Below are 16837 nucleotides of genomic sequence, written 5' to 3'. Positions count from 1 at the left end.
TGTTTATGTGATATTTTTTTTTTTATTTTTTTTTTACGCATTTCTTTTGTGACCAGATTAACCACTTCAGCCCCCCCTAAAGACCAGGCCAGTTTTCACAAAATGGCCACTGCAGCTTTAAGGCCTCGCTGCAGAGCCACACAGCTGCAGCACACAAGTGATTTCCCCCCCTTCCCCTCCTTTTCTCCCCACCAACAGAGTGCTCTGTTGGTGGGGTCTGATTGCACCCCAGGTGCTTTTTTTTTTTTTTTTTTGCAATAAATATTTGTCTTTATTTTGTTAATATTTTTTTATTTTACACTTCCCCCTCCCTCCCCTGCCAGCCAATCAGCATGATGAACAAGAAAAAAAAAAAACAGATGCTCTGCTTGCTATAACTGAATCGCTGTTGTTTATCCCCTGCTTATTGCCTGAAGAAGTGGGCTGTGCCCGCGAAACGCGTTGTATCTTTGGGGTATTTTCAATAAATGTGTATATCTATATATTTACAGTCCTTGGTGTCTGCTTTAATGGAGGCGAGTCCTCCAGTGGCGTAGCTAGGGTGTTTGACACCCGGCGCTGATAATTCACCGACACCCCCCACGCTGTTACACACACTGCTTCCGGCTAACAGGAAGCAGTGTGTGTAACAGCGTATACGGAGAGGAGAAGACCAGCGGCGACTGAGCAGCGATGGGAACGCAGGGAGGTGAGTCGTTTAGTACACCGGCTCCCCTGCGCATTGCTGTATGAATTCTGGAGGGGGGAGCACGGAGGGCAGCCCTGAGAGAGGGAGGGAGAGGTCGGGCTGCCCTCCCCGAGGCTGCGGCTCTCCCCTATATGCAGCGCACCCCCTCTAGGGCGGCTGGGGTCACCCCACCTGGTGCGGGTCGCACCCCCGTCACAACGCCAGTGGAGTCCACCACTTCCTCCCTGCAATTTTTAAAAAAATGTTATGTACTTTTATCCTTCTGGCGCCTCTGTTCACCTACCAATCAGCATGATGGGCTGTCATAGGCTTCAGCCTATGACAGAGGATCACTTCCGTAGCAGCAGAGGGGACAGCCGTGTCGCACAGTACAGCCTTAGATCACAGTGCTGTACATGGTAATTAGACAGCGATCGCCACTGGGAGACTGAAAGCGGAGCCTACCAAGCAGGAGATGCGCGTGCAGCGTGTGCACAATCTCCTGCAAAACGAAGCCCCAAGACTTTACACCGATCAGCGTTAGGTGGTCCTGGGGCTGCCGCCGCGGCCACGCCCATCAGCGTGATGCGGTTGGCAACCAGTTAACTGTTGATCATTTCTCTGATTAGGGCCTTGAATTGCTATTTTTTGCATTTTGTCCTGAAGAATATTTGGTACTTATCCGTTAGCCGGGCGCATCCGGCAGGTGGCGCTAATTACTATTCCCCCTCCAAGCCGACATGGATAGTAGGGAAAGATGTAACTCTGGTGGAGTTTTGTCGCCACCTGCCTGGATGCGCAAGGCTAACTGATAAGTACCAAATATTTGATAGCGTTGTGCACTATTGGCATCACATTCATTACATATAGAGGGATATGGAAGCTGCCATATATACGGTAGTGGCTGGAGAGTTTGCTGGTTAAGAGGCTCTGCCTCTGACACAGGAGACCTGGGTTTGAATCTCTACTCTTCTGGTTTAGTAAGCCAGCACTTATTCAGCAAAGGAGTCCTTGGGCTAGACTCCCAAATACTGCTACTCCCTATTGAGCGCTCCCTAGTGGCTGCCTCCCAAGCGCTTTGAGTCTGACAGGAAAAAAGCATAATATGTTGACTTATTTCCTTTTAAATAATGCACATTCAATAAGCGTACACCAGAACACTGCGCTCAGTGAAGTAAATTACATACAGCGTTTGCTATAGATAGCAAATGTCCACTAGCATTAAAACACATAAAAAGTCCAATGACTTCCAATCATGTGGCGCGCTGCTGCTTGATGTGTATATCATCAAAAAGTTATTTTCAGGTAATGGCAATAAGCGCTTCAACAAATGCTTGTGCCAAGAAGCCTTTAACACAGCAACATGCAAATCATAATGGGACCCCCCATCAGGTGGGAACTCACCGGATGTAATGACCGTCAGGGCCAATTCTCGCATCTGGGGCATAGGCCACCCCAGAGCCTCTCCGGCAATTCACCTCCCGCTTTGATGGATCTGCAATGGATCTGGTGTTGTTAATATAAGCAAAGGCTCCTCATCTTGTAAAAGTCTTCTCCATTTAATAAAAAATGTATGCAGTATACAAAAAATCTATGCCCTCGCCACAGCTCCTCTCCCTCCCGGCGTCCAGCCACAGACCCTGAACAAGCATGCACATCAGATGTTTCTGACATCTGACTGGATTAGCTGCATGCTTGTTTCACACCTTGGGGTGTCTTCTTTCTAAAATGGGGTCACTTGTGGAGTTCCTACACTGCCCTGGCATTTTAGGGGCCCTAAACCGTGAGCAGTAGTCTTGAAAACAAATGTCTTGAAAATGACCTGTAAAATCCTAAAGGTACTCATTGGACGTTGGGCCCCTTAGCGCAGTTAGGGTGCAAAAAAGTGCCACACGTGGTATCGCCGTACTCGGGAGAAGTGGTATAATGTGTTTTGGGGTGTATTTTTACACATACCCATGCTGGGTGGGAGAAATATCTCTGTAAAGGACAATTTTTTGCTTTTTTTACACACAATTGTCCATTTACAGAGATATTTCTCCCACCCAGCATGGGTATGTGTAAAAATACACCCCAAAACACATTATACTACTTCTCCCGAGTGCGGCGATACCACATGTGTGGCACTTTTTTGCACCCTAACTGCGCTAAGGGACCCAAAGTCCAATGAGTACCTTTAGGATTTCACAGATCATTTTCACATTTGTTTTCAAGACTACTCCTCGCGGTTTAGGGCCCCTAAAATACCAGGGCAGTATAGGAACCCCACAAATGACCCCATTTTAGAAAGAAGACACCCCAAGGTATTCCGTTAGGAGTATGGTGAGTTCATAGAAGATTTTATTTTTTGTCACAAGTTAGCGGAAAATGACACTTTGTAAAAAAAACAATAAAAATCATTTTCCGCTAACTTGTGACAAAAAATAAAATCTTCTATGAACTCACCGTACTCCTAACTGAATACCTTGGGGTGTCTTCTTTCTAAAATGGGGTCATTTGTGGGGTTCCTATACTGCCCTGGGATTTTAGGGGCCCTAAACCGTGAGCAGTAGTCTTGAAAACAAATGTCTCAAAAATGACCTGTAAAATCCTAAAGGTACTCAGTGGACGTTGGACCCCTTAGCGCAGTTAGGGTGCAAAAAAAGTGCCACACGTGGTATCGCCGTACTCAGGAGAAGTAGTATAATGTGTTTTGGGGTGTATTTTTACACATACCCATGCTGGGTGGGAGAAATATCTCTGTAAATGGACAATTGTGTGTGTAAAAAAAAATAAAAAAATAAAAAAAAATATAAGCATGGGTATATGTAAAAATACACCACAAAACACATTATACTACTTCTCCTGAGTACGGCAATACCACATGTGTGGCACTTTTTTGCACCCTAACTGTGCTAAGGGGCCCAAAGTCCAATCAGCACCTTCAGGCTTTACAAGTGTGCTTACAATTTAGCACCCCCCCCCCCACACACACACACACACACTTGCCAGGACAGTAAACAAACCCCACAAATGACCCCATTTTGGAAAGAATACACGCTAAGGTATTCCATGAGGGGCATGGTGAGTTCATAGAAAATTTTATTTTTTGTCACAAGTTAGCGGAAAATGACATTTTGTGAAAAAACAAAACAACAATTTCTGCTAACTTGTGACAAAAAATAAAATCTTCTATGAACTCACCATGCACCTCACGGAATACTTTGGGGTGTCCTCTTTCCAAAATGGCATCATTCGTGGGGTCTGTCCTGGCATTTTAGGGTCTCTGCAATCATTACATGTATGGCCAGTATTAGGAGTTTCTGCTATACTCCTTATATTGGGAATACGGGTAATGCACTCTGGGCTGAAAGGAAAAATGAACGTCAAACAATCAAGCAATGTGGATGAAAAAATATCTGCAAAAAAATGTGAAAAAAAAAAAGGGAAGGCATCTCTGCCAGGACATAGGAGCTGCCAACCAAAAACGTCCAAACCCACTCAGCTGGTATGCCCAGGCAAACCAGATTTATCCATTCACACGATCGATGTGGATGAACAAATCATTGCCAGAGTTCTTTTTTGATACAAAGTGCTTGCCAAAGCATATTAAGCCCAACACCGCTCCTCGGCCCATATACCTCAGCAAATGTATCTTTTTGACTGCAGAGGAGAAATCTCGTCCTGCAGCGCTGCATGCACCGACTTGTGTGTAATCTGACAGACGCACCATGCCTCTGTCAGGATGCACCATCAGTGCTGCAGCTGGTTAGTCGTTCGCTCGATCCACCTGGAAGGTTAATGGATGGAAAAAGAGGAAGAAAAAAAAACAAGCAAGCAGCAAAGCAATTACTTCATTAACATTAATAAACATTGAACTTTTTTAAACAAAACCTTAACATTGCGATCCAAACATGAACTTTTTTGCTTACCTGTTTTGTTTTTTTTTTGTGTTGTTTTTTGTTTTTTTTTAACTTGCCTTCCGAGGACAAACCTCTCTTCCCCCATGGGACAATGTGCAAAGTGCAAATCGCACAGAGTTGTGGCGAAGTACATTATGCATTTTGTCCTAAGTGAAAGGAGAGGTTTCTGGCAGCCCTGTGTATTAGGGTCTCTCGAAACCAGATGTTTGGTTTCACACTGCATATTGACATATCCGGTGGGTCGAGCCCGCCGCACCGTATCGTCCAAAACAGACCTTCAGGGAATACCACAAGAGTAGCATTCGGCCTAGTAATGAACTGCGTCGCCATAGACTAACATGACTTCCGGGCTGACCGAAATTGCCGCAGAAGCCACGCAGTAACGTAGGCATGCACTAGCGTTAAGTCAAGCACTTCCGGCGTAGGGGGGGGGGACCGCAAAGTGTGACTTTCGCTAGTCATTTTGCCCTAACGCATCGCAGCAGTGTGAAATAGCACTGAGACCCTTGTGTGCCTACCGCTGTGTCTGCAGTTCCCTACTCTCTAATAGTGTACCTGCTCGTGGTACCTCTCAAAACACTCCCCTACGCATAGGCCAGGCTGGTCAGGACAGCGGGGATAATAAAAACTGGTGTCACACCTTGTTCCAGCCCTGCTGCAGACACAACAACGTTTTCTTCGGGTGCGTTGACCTGGGGTACTCCGAAACGGATAGGCATAATGCCTTCCATGCAGCCGGCTAGTTGCATCTTGGGGTTGGGCCCGGACACCTCCTGGATACAGGAGTTCCGTGATGATCTGTCTCAGAAATTTAAGAAACGATCCAGTTCTCCCAGCCTTACTGTAGAGAACAAAGCTGTTGTAAACTGCCAATTGAATTAGATAAAGGCACTTTTTTTATACCAGCGTCTTGTTTTACGGGCAAGTAAATAGGGCGCTAACCTCTGGTCATTGAAGTCCACCCCTCCCATGTTAGTATTATAGTCGTGGACGACAAGGGGTTTTTCAGTGACCTGGGTTCGCCGTTCGATTTGGACTGTCGTGTCTGCGTGAATGGTGGACAGAAAATGAACGTCCCTCTTGTCCTTCCATTTCACCGCGAGCAGGTCGTAAGCACTCAAGGCAGCCCTCTGCCCCCGTTGAAGTCTGGTGGTAACGAGCCGTTGGGGGAAGCCCCGGCGACTAGGCCGCACGGTGCCACAGCATCGGATTCCTTCTAACTTTAAGTGCTGATAGAGGGCCACACTTGAGTAGTAATTGTCCACATAAAGATGGTACCCCTTCTGGAACAAGGGTGACTCCAAGTCCCACACAACCTTTCCACTGCTCCCCAGGTAGTTAGGGCATCCGACCGGCTCCAGTTTTGAGTCTTTTCCCTCATAGACCCTAAAATAAGATGTATAGCCTGTGGCCCTTTCACAGAGCTTATACAGTTTCACCCCATACCGGGCTTGCTTGGGATGTACTGTTTGATGCCAAGGCGCCCGGTATAATGAATGAGGGACTCATCTACGGAGATTTGCTGTTCAGGGGTATAAGCATCTGCAAATCTAGATGACAGGTGGTCTATGAGAGGCCGAATTTTGTGGAGCCGGTCATAAGCAGGGTGGTCACTTTGATGACAGGTTTCGTCATCATTGAAGTGCAGGAAGCGCAGGATGTTCTCAAATCGTGTCCTGGAGATGACAGCAGAGTACAAGGGAACGTGCTGTATTGGGTCCGTAGACCAATAAGACCGCAACACATTCTGTTTGGTTAGTCCCATGTGTAGGAGAAGGCCCAAAAAAGTTTTAAGTTCGGAAACTTGGACTGGTTTCCACCGAAATGGCTGGGCAAGGGGGACATTCGGATTTGCGGTTAAAAATTGTGTGGCTTTACGGTTGGTCTCTGCCACGACTAGGTCTAAGAGATCCTGGGTGATAAAAAAAAAAAAGTCTAGGGGCGATCCTAGATTATCTGTCTCCACCTGGACTCCAGACTGGGCGGTGAAAGGGGGCAGTACGGGTGTGGCGGTATCAGGGGATTGCCAATTAGGATTTGCCAGCACCTCTGGTATACTAGGGGTAGTACGAGCCCGTTTACTTGGTGGCTGCGACTGGGGTGTTACTGCACGTGCCACCGCACCAGTTTCAACTTCCATGCTGGTGCTCGCCACTTCACCAGGGTATAAGGAAGCACTGGTGCTAGGTCCAGGAGATGCTGTGCTGCTGGTGCCTACCTCACCATGAAAAATCAGACCAGCACTAGCACCACTCTGCTGCCCTTGAGGCTGATCTTGCGCCACCTGCGGTCCAACGACATGGGGTGTGGTACGCCTGGCTGTAGCCGGGATCTCAACCTCGTCATCGCTATCGCTCAGTGAGCCACTGCTCAATTCAGGTACAAACTCTGACCCAGATGATTCGTCGAATGGTTCGTCCCAATCGTCCTCATCCGACTGGGTCATGTACCTGAGCACCTTATCATTGGAATACCCCTTTCTTGACATGGTGGACTGCTAAATTTAGGGGGTATTCCTCTGAGACTACCCAGAAAAAAAGAGCACATACCTAGCGAAATGGAGTATTTGGGAGGTAGAAAGCTGTGGTCACTGAGTTTTGATAAAAAAAAAAAATCAAAACTGATGTTTACAGTACCACAGCTAGTGTTCAGTGTTTTTTGCAGTGATCGGAAAAAAAAAATTCTGTCACTGCTGAGAGTGAGCGGGGTTGATTAGGTGCCTGCACAGGGCAGATTGGGTCCTGATCTGATGGGTGGCAGACACAGGGGGGTGACAGATGGGAGATCAGTTAGTGATTACAGGTGAGAATGGATGTAAACAATGCACTGGGGAGGTTATCAGGAGGGGGGTTTGAGGGCAATCTGAGGGTCTGGGTGGGTGATCAAGTTCCCCCAAGGGACAATTTAGGGTCTGCTCTGATGGGTGGTGGTGACAGACAGGTGACAGACAGGTGATCAGTGAGTCAGATACTGTATACAAATGTATACAGTATACAGGGGGGTGGTCTGGAGGGATCTGAGGGTAGGGGGGGGGGTGATCAGGGGACCCTAGGGGGCAGTTAGAGACCTAATACACAAACAAGCGTCAGCAGATAGTGGCGGGGGGTGATTGATGGGTTGATAGGGGGGTGCTTGGGTGCACACTGGGGTGTTTATGGGTGGTCAGGGGGGGGGTCCTGAGGGCTGGGGTGGGCGATCGGGGGGTCTGTGGGTGGAAAAACGGGTGTTGTGGTGGTGCTTACTGATAGGGCTGCCTCCTCCTCTGATGGTCGCACGGCAAAGAGACCGGATGAGGAGGAGGCAGCCTGTATAATACACTTTGTTTTATAAACTAAGTGTATTATACGCCTTTGATTGGCCGGATCGCCGTTTTTAAAACCCGCCAGCACTGCTAATTGGCTGGCGGGTTACGGCGCTAGGTGGGCGGGACCAGTTGCCGGCGGTCGATCGCGTCATTAGTGACGCGATCTCCCGCTAGACACGCCTTAAGGAGCCGCCGCGTTTCTGCGTTCGGCGGTCCTTAAGGCTCAACACACACCATACAATCTTGGTTGTACAGATTTACCAAATGTATGTAGTATGAAAATACCTTGAATGATTGATTGGATAAGTTCTTATACTACATGAAAGTGGTAAGATTGAACAACCAAGATTGTATGGTGTGTGTTGAGCCTAAGGCGTCCACTTTGCCGCCAAAAATGTGCTGTTGGCGGTTGGCAAGTGGTTAAGGAACTACAAGTCCCACAATGCATTTGCCTTTATGAATCATGACTGTGGCAGTCAAACTCTCGCAATGCGTTGTGGGACTTGTAGTTCCTTAACAGCTGGAGAGCCAAGTTTGCAGATCACTGGACTAGGCCATCTCCTTATGGGGGATTCTCATGGTTTTCTTTGTTCTCAAAGGCATTTCTTGAACAGCAGTTTAAAGGGGTTCTTTCATGAATGAGGAAAAAAAATAAAAAGTGGTTTATGCATAAACTATTAAACATCCTTGTAAAATAGTGTAAAACGCTTTAAAAAAATAATAAAAAAATGAATGGTTTCATCAATATAACATGTATTGTAAATAGTGACGGATGACGGCTGGGAGGCTAATCCATTTGTTAGGGGTGTTGTTTTTTTTACTTTCTTTTCACAACCATAACTGCTGCCTACATAGTTTTCAGTCGTATAACCCACTTCTAGCAGGAATCGCCGTTATAACCCTAAAGCCTCATTTACACGTGTAGATGAGGCGGCGATCCGGCGGCTCGATTAGCCGCCGGATCGCCTCTTCCGCGTCCCCGCTCGCCGGAATCAATACCCACTCAATTCCCGCTCGTCCCGGCGCCGCTTATCTTTCGCTCGATTCCCTGCCATTGTCCCCTCGCGGGGAGCGAGCAGGAAATCGGCGGTGGGGAGAACCGTCCTGTCGGATCTTATCAATTGAGCCGTATCAGCGGCTCGATTGATAAGGAACATCGCGGCCGCATCTACGTGTGTAGATGCGGCTTTATAGCTGAGCTCAGCTGAGCTGCTGAATATGTGTTTACATTGTTGCTAGGCAACCAGACCCTGGTGCAGAGACTTCTTTTGTGAAAAGAGTCATAAGCTGCAGGGAGAATCGGTCCCATCTACACCATATGATTCTTTGTCAGATTTTATTCAATTTACATAGTTACATAGTTATTTTGGTTGAAAAGACATACGTCCATTGAGTTCAACCAGTACAAAGTACAACTCCAGCCCGTCCCCCACATACCCCTGTTGATCCAGAGGAAGGCAAAAAAAACCCCACAAGGCATGGTCCAATTAGCCCCAAAAGGGAAAAATTCCTTCCTGACTCCAGATGGCAATCAGATAAAATCCCTGGATCAACATCATTAGGCATAACCTAGTAATTGTAGCCATGGATGTCTTTCAACGCAAGGAAAGCATCTAAGCCCCCTTTAAATGCAGGTATAGAGTTTGCCATAACGACTTCCTGTGGCAATGCATTCCACATCTTAATCACTCTTACTGTAAAGAACCCTTTCCTAAATAAATGGCTAAAACGTTTTTCCTCCATGCACAGATCATGTCCTCTAGTCCTTTGAGAAGGCCTTGAGACAAAAAGCTCATCCGCCAAGCTATTATATTGCCCTCTGATGTATTTATACATGTTAATTAGATCCCCTCTAATGCGTCTTTTCTCTAGACTAAATAAGCCCAGTTTATCTAACCTTTCTTGGTAAGCGAGACCTTCCATCCCACGTATCAATTTTGTAGCTCGTCTCTGCACCTGCTCTAAAACTGCAATATCTTTTTTGTAATGTGGTGCCCAGAACTGAATTCCATATTCCAGATGTGGCCTTACTAGACAGTTAAACAGGGGCAATATTATGCTAGCATCTCGAGTTTTTATTTCCCTTTTAATGCATCCCAAAATTTTGTTCGCTTTAGCTGCAGCGGCTTGGCATTGAGTACGATTATTTAACTTGTTGTCAATGAGTACTCCTAAGTCCTTCTCCAAGTTTGATGTCCCCAACTGTATCCCATTTATTTTGTATGGTGCTAGACCATTGGTACGACCAAAATGCATGACTTTACATTTGTCAACATTGAACTTCATCTGCCATGTATGTGCCCATATAGCCATCCTATCCAGATCCTGTTGCAATATGATCAAATTTGATTTGATTCATAGATTTGATTCAATCTGACATGTCTGATTCATTATTCAATTCAATTTGATTCAAATTGAATCGAATCATGAATCGGACATGTCAGATTGAATCTAATCAAATTAATGAATCTAATCGAATCTGACAAAGAATCATATGGTGTAGATGGGACTGATTCTCCCTGCAGCTTATGACTCTTTTCACAAAACCAGTCTCTGCACAGGGGTCTGGTTGCCTAGCAACAATGTAAACACATATTCAGCAGCTCAGCAGAGCTCAGCAGTTAGGGTTATAATGGCTGCTAGAAGTGGGTTATACCACTGAAAACTATGTAGGCAGCAGTTATGGTTGTAAAAGAAAGTTAAAAAAAAAAAAACACCCCTAACAAATGGATTAGCCTCCCAGTTCTTCATACCTCACTACTTACAATACATGTTATATTGATGAAACCATTAATTTTTTTAAAAAAACTTTTTACACTATTTTAGAAGGATGTTTAATAGTTTATGCATAAACCACTTTTTATTTTTTTCCTCATTCACGGAAGAACCCCTTTAACTTCCAAAATAGTAAGATACCAGCCAGCCTCCCAACTCCCTTGCATACTATCTTGTCAGTTATACTTAACTGCCATTCAGGAAATGCTTTTGAAAACAAACAAAACCCTGAGAATCTTCCATGAGGAGATGGACTAGTCCAAAACCTGTCAGTTCTGTCCGATTATTTGTTTTATTTTTTGCAGGAATGGTCCTCTTATCAGTGCTGTAAACTATGTACAAATAGGACTTTGGCCGTTATAATAAATGGATACCTTTCATTGTACATAAACAGTGTGGGGCAAGACTTGAAACAATTTTCCCCAGCGTCGGGACAAACAGTCTTGGTTCTGGGAACACACACTGTAGACCTACAAAAATATTGTGGGAGGCTTATTGTATGCATTGTTTGAAAATAAACCTTACCCCCGGCTCACACAAAGGGACGTTCCTCGTATCTCAGCAGATTGGTAATGCGGTCAGACCCCTGGCATTGTGTCCTTTGTCAACACTGCCCGTCTGCTGACTCCACACAATCCAGCGGGGATGAGAGCCAGCCGGCGTGTCTCGGGCCCGTCTGTGCCCTGCGGATGAGCTGGCGTGGAACAGCTGGGGTAGGGACGCTGCAGGTGTGTGATCAGGCAGGTGTAATATGCGTGTCACGTGTTGTAAACAAGAGTACATTCTGTACCGTGTCACACACACACACAGGTGTTCACACCGCCCGAGAACGCATCACAGAGAAGACTCGAGAGCTGACAGGTCCAATTCAGGGGCATTCAGGCTGAAGTAATCGAGCTTAGTTAGGTGTCATAACCCATCAGATAAGCCCTGGGACACAGATCATACAACGCACATTAGCAGAAAAAAAGACTTTTAAAAGGACACTGTACTCTTTCTGAAAGTGTAAAGCCTGGTACACATGTTCAATTTTGATTGGCCAATCACTGACTAATTTTAAGACCTCCATATAGTATGAGAGCTTACCTACACAATCTGCTCATACTATTCAAAATATGTTGGCCCTACCTCATATGGCCAGGTGGTAAAATTGGCCAATCAAACTTGAAGGTGTGTACCAAGCTTAACCACTTGAGGACCGCAGTGTTAGAGTGAACCAGAGACGAAGCACCTTCATGTATTTTACCATATATATCAGTGGGAACATTAAAGAAAACACCTACCCTGCTCTCTGTTTCTATTTTAAATGTTCAGCTTGCTTCTAATTAGCCATGATAAAATTCCGGACTGAGCATTCATAGTCATAGTAAAATATATTACCGATATACTAGCGGCAATCCCCTGCACCTCTTCATGTATGCATTCTATATGCCTAGGTGCTGTATTGTCAAGTCAATGTGCGGCTTATCACCTTTGAACATTCTATTGTCTCCTCCCATAATGATGACAGCAGGGTTGGGGTGGGGCTAATATGCCACTTTCTGAACCAATCAGTCATGCTCGAGTCGATCCCATTTTTGAATGAGGATCTCAAGCCAGTCCGATCACCTTCTGATCGAGAAACAGACCATTAACATCCCTTCAAACTGAAAGGTGGCATTCAACAAGCAACATCATTTCTGCCTAATCAGATCAACTGGTGTGTATCAGCCTTTAGTCTTGTTGATAGCGCTTTTAAGGTGGTCATACCTCTATCTTGGCGACCATCCAATTTCATAATTATTGAATCGAATGAAAATCAGTGCTGCCAAGTGCATACCTGATTAATGATGTGACCAATATCAGGCCAAGCATGTTGATTGGTCATGCTGCAAGATTTTGGGTTGCCATGGTTGATCAGGTAATGGCGAGCGATATCAGGCCGACTGATCGCAACAAAACCCCGGTGCTGTCCCCACTTAATGTCAAAGGTGCTCACCGGCGCACTAGACCTGTCTATTCGGCCGCTGCTGGCTCTGTCCGTACATGCTGTGGGTGTGTGACATCACACGCACCCCCATTACTCCAGCGACCACAACATGGGGTCTGTATGCATTGCATACCTATATATGTATATGAAGTGTTTCTGTTGCTGAAACCAGGAATTTCATAAGTGGATATCCTGAATAATTTACTGCATTCTACTGTGTCACTACCGAGCCTCTTTACTGCATGGCACTACAGAGCCTCTTTACTGCATTCTACTGTATGTCACTACCTAGCCTCCTTACTGCATTTTACTGTATGGCACTACAGAGCCTCTTTACTGCATTCTACTGTATGTCACTACCTAGCCTCGTTACTGCATTCTACTGTATGTCCCTACAGAGCCTCGTTACTGCATTCTACTGTATGTTCCTACAGAGCCTCTTTACTGCATTCTACTGTATGTCCCTACAGAGCCTCTTTACTGCATTCTATTGTATGGCACTACCTAGCCTCTTTACTGCATTCTACTGTATGTCACTACAGGGCCTCCACAGAGTTTAATCCAGCACATTTACTTGTGTGCCATCACCGAAAGATGCAGAGCAGAACCTCTGACAGGTACAGGGGTAGGTGTAAAGCCCCATACACACACTCAACCAAGGACAATCAGTACAAACGAGAAGACAAATTTAAGCGATAAAGATACACCTTGACATGCACACGGCAATAATACACACCTTACGACAAAACGAGCAACTTCCTTAACTACCTGCGGACCGCCGCAGTATAAATCTATGGCGGGCAGGGGGGCACTGCGGTTCTGACCGGACGTAAACTCGACGTCCCATTCACCGTGCGTCCCCGCCACTTGGTCTCTGCAGACATGTGCTGCCCTGCCGCCTCTATGACGGCAGAGCACTGTGAGCCGGGCAGGAGCAGTTTTCATTGGCTCCTGACCCTGTCATTACTGTAAGCCATTCCCATTGGCTTACATGGAGTGACAGGGTCAGGAGCCAATGAAAACGGCTCCTGACCAGCGCACAGCGCTCTGCCGTCATACCGACGGCAGAAAGAGCAGCATGACAGTCGGATTTTCGCATCGATTCGTCAGGAAGCGGCGGTTTACTGGACCAGCAGCACCCTCTGGTCCTTAAAGAGAATCTGTATTGTTAAAAATCGCACAAAAGTAAACATACCAGTGCGTTAGGGGACATCTCCTATTACCCTCTGTCACAATTTAGCCGCTCCTCGCCGCATTAAAAGTGGTTAAAAACAGTTTTAAAAAGTTTGTTTATAAACAAACAAAATAGCCACCAAAACAGGAAGTAGGTTGATGTACAGTATGTCCACACATAGAAAATACATCCATACACAAGCAGGCTGTATACACCCTTCCTTTTGAATCTCAAGAGATCATTTGTGTGTTTCTTTCCCCCTGTTCTCATGCACTGAAGTTTCAGGCTGCTCTTTTCTTCCTGCAAACAGCTTTGCCCTTGTTTGTAATTCCTCAGTATGTGAAAGCCCAGCCAGCTCAGAGGACGATTTATCCAGCTAGTAAAAGATAAGAGAGAAGCTGCTCTAATCTAAATAACACACAGGCAGTGTGCAGAGAGGGGCCTGGAAGGGGGAGTTCATAGCAGAACCACAACACTGAAGAACTTGGCAGCCTTCCAGACACAGGCTGACAAGTCTGACAAGAGAGAGATAAGTTGATTTATTACAGAGACTGTGATAGTACAAAGTGCTGCAGTAAGCTAGAACACATTAGAATAGCTTTTGGAACTTGTAGGATGATAAAAAACAGGATGCAATTTTTGTTACAGAGTCTCTTTAAAGAAACCCTGAACTGAAAATCAACATACACAGGTCATACGTACCTCCCATGTAGTCTACTCCTCAATCTTTCTCCTCTCCTGCGTCCTGTTTGTCCACTGTGATCAAGGGAATTCACTATCCTCCATTTTGAAAATGGCCATTACCCCATAACAGCTTCCTGGTCAGCACACAGTTAAAATGTAACATCTCCCACTTGAGCCATAGGGAACCATGGACACTTCAGCTCTCCTCTCAGCTATAACTGACAGCAATTGATATATTTCAGTTCTGACAAAATGTTGTCAGAACTGGAAGGGATCATTGTCAGAATAAAATGGTGAGCTTCTGAGAGGAATTGATGGCAAGGTAACTATGTAATGTTCAATTGACGTTACCTCATGTGTTTATTTTAAATAATTTTACTCAGTACATGTTCTCTTTAAGGGGGCAGAGGGTGCTGGTTAAAATACATGTTTACCATATCGTTAAAGCTCTACAGCGACGTCTCTTCACCATAGGCAATAATAGTACATAATAGCATAATCATCTAGATTTGTGTACACATTGTTTGTAGACATCTTCTCACCGTCTTTTCCAAAATCAATCCGACAGCCAGAACAATTCAACCACTTATCTGTCATTTGGAGTTTCTGTCCTCGCCCAGTAGTCCGCACGCTACACGTAAAGGCTGTCGGTCGTTTGATTTTCACTTACTGTAAAAGATGGCGATTGAGCATGTGTATGTGGCTTAATTAAGATTGTATCCCAGCCAGAAGAGAGTAATAGCCAGGCTATGTGAGCTGTCACAAAGTCAGCAATACATATTCATGCCAAATATACTTTGGAGCTGTACCCAGCTAGTTATATCAGGCGTTGGAATTAATCATTGAATACCAGCTTTTAGTTATGCTGATAATTTGCTTTGTAAAGATTGTTAAAATAAGCATTCTCCATTCTGTAGATAACGTACTCTTCTTGGAGTAAGGGTAAAGTCACTCCAGACAAAATATTTTTGAACTGCAGAGCCGGTTTCTATTGGCGCACTAGTTCCAGGATAAGCTGATGTCAAAACACTTCCAACACCAGACTGCCTGTGCTGCAAGCTGTAGTCCTAGAAAGAGACCTGGGCCCATATGCAATTCACTTTTTCACCTGCGTTTTCTCCTAGGTGATAACTTTAAACTTGTCGATAAAATGCTTTTAAAGCCACCAGAAAGCAAGAAAATACTTAAAATAATTTTGATAGTACTTTTTCACCTACTTTTTTTAGTTGAAAATTGCTGAAAAGTTATTTTAAATCGAAGATGAAAAATTATCTCCTAGGAGAAAACTCAGGTGAAAAGGTGAATTGCATCCTAAATCCTTTATATATGGGAGGACCCCCCCCCCCCAGGTGGGGTCCCAACCCCAAACAAGTCAGGTTAAAATTTGCCCCCTTAATATGGCCACCACCGATGGCCACGATTGTGCAGCTCTAGGGCCTCCTCCTGCCACAGTCATGGATTGATGACGTGGCAGGGGGCCTTAGAGCTGCGCAGCTGCAATAGTATATGCGGACTGCGCAGCAGTGGCCATATTGAGGGGCATTTTAACCCAACCCGCTCAGAGGGGTCGGGACACAGCAAAGCAGAATGAGTGGGATGGTGTGTATATATATATATATATATATATATATATATATTTTAAAAAGGTATTTAACTTTCATAGTTTCAGCTCGTAAGTCCTTAAAGAAGAACTCCAGTGAACATTTTAGTGTTGGCAGGTGATGTAGCTGCATGGTTTTTGGCAGTTGGAAACAGCCATTTCCCACAATGCAGCAAGGTTCACAGACAGGAACCTGCCAAAAAAAAAATGAACTTTTGTGGGAGGGGTTTCACCACAATGTTATACAGCGCCCCTTGATGGTCTGTTTGTGAAAAAGAATACATTTTTCATGTAAAAGGGAGTATTAGCTACTGATTGGTATAAAGTTCAATTTTTGGTCAGCGTTTCTCTAAGTTATCCATACATTTACAAGATTTCCTGCCGATTTGATCACTGATCAAATCTGCTGTGAAATAAATTACACAAATGCAGACAGATTTCCAACCACAATCGATCAATTTTATCTGTCCAGGCAGAAAATTGTTCAATTGCCAGCAGGTCAGGAGCGAGAAGATAGTGGCAGTTGATTCGGCAACGACCAACTCAGCAATAATCTCACCCTTTCACCCGGTGAGAGTCCCCAAGTCCATGCTGTTCCTTTCTCCTACTGGCCTTCTTAATCTTCACTTCTTGTCCCATCCTGTGACCAGATAAAGTTCAAACAGTAGAGGGCGGTCTACTGTTTGAACTTCCCCTTCTCACAGGATTGGACAGGAAGTAATGAGGAGATGCAGAAGGCGGACAGCTGGAGGAAGCATTAGC

This window comes from Hyperolius riggenbachi, chromosome 12, assembly GCF_040937935.1.
Source record: "Hyperolius riggenbachi isolate aHypRig1 chromosome 12, aHypRig1.pri, whole genome shotgun sequence".
NCBI lineage: Eukaryota > Metazoa > Chordata > Amphibia > Anura > Hyperoliidae > Hyperolius > Hyperolius riggenbachi.
Note: the sequence above shows the minus strand (reverse complement) of the source record.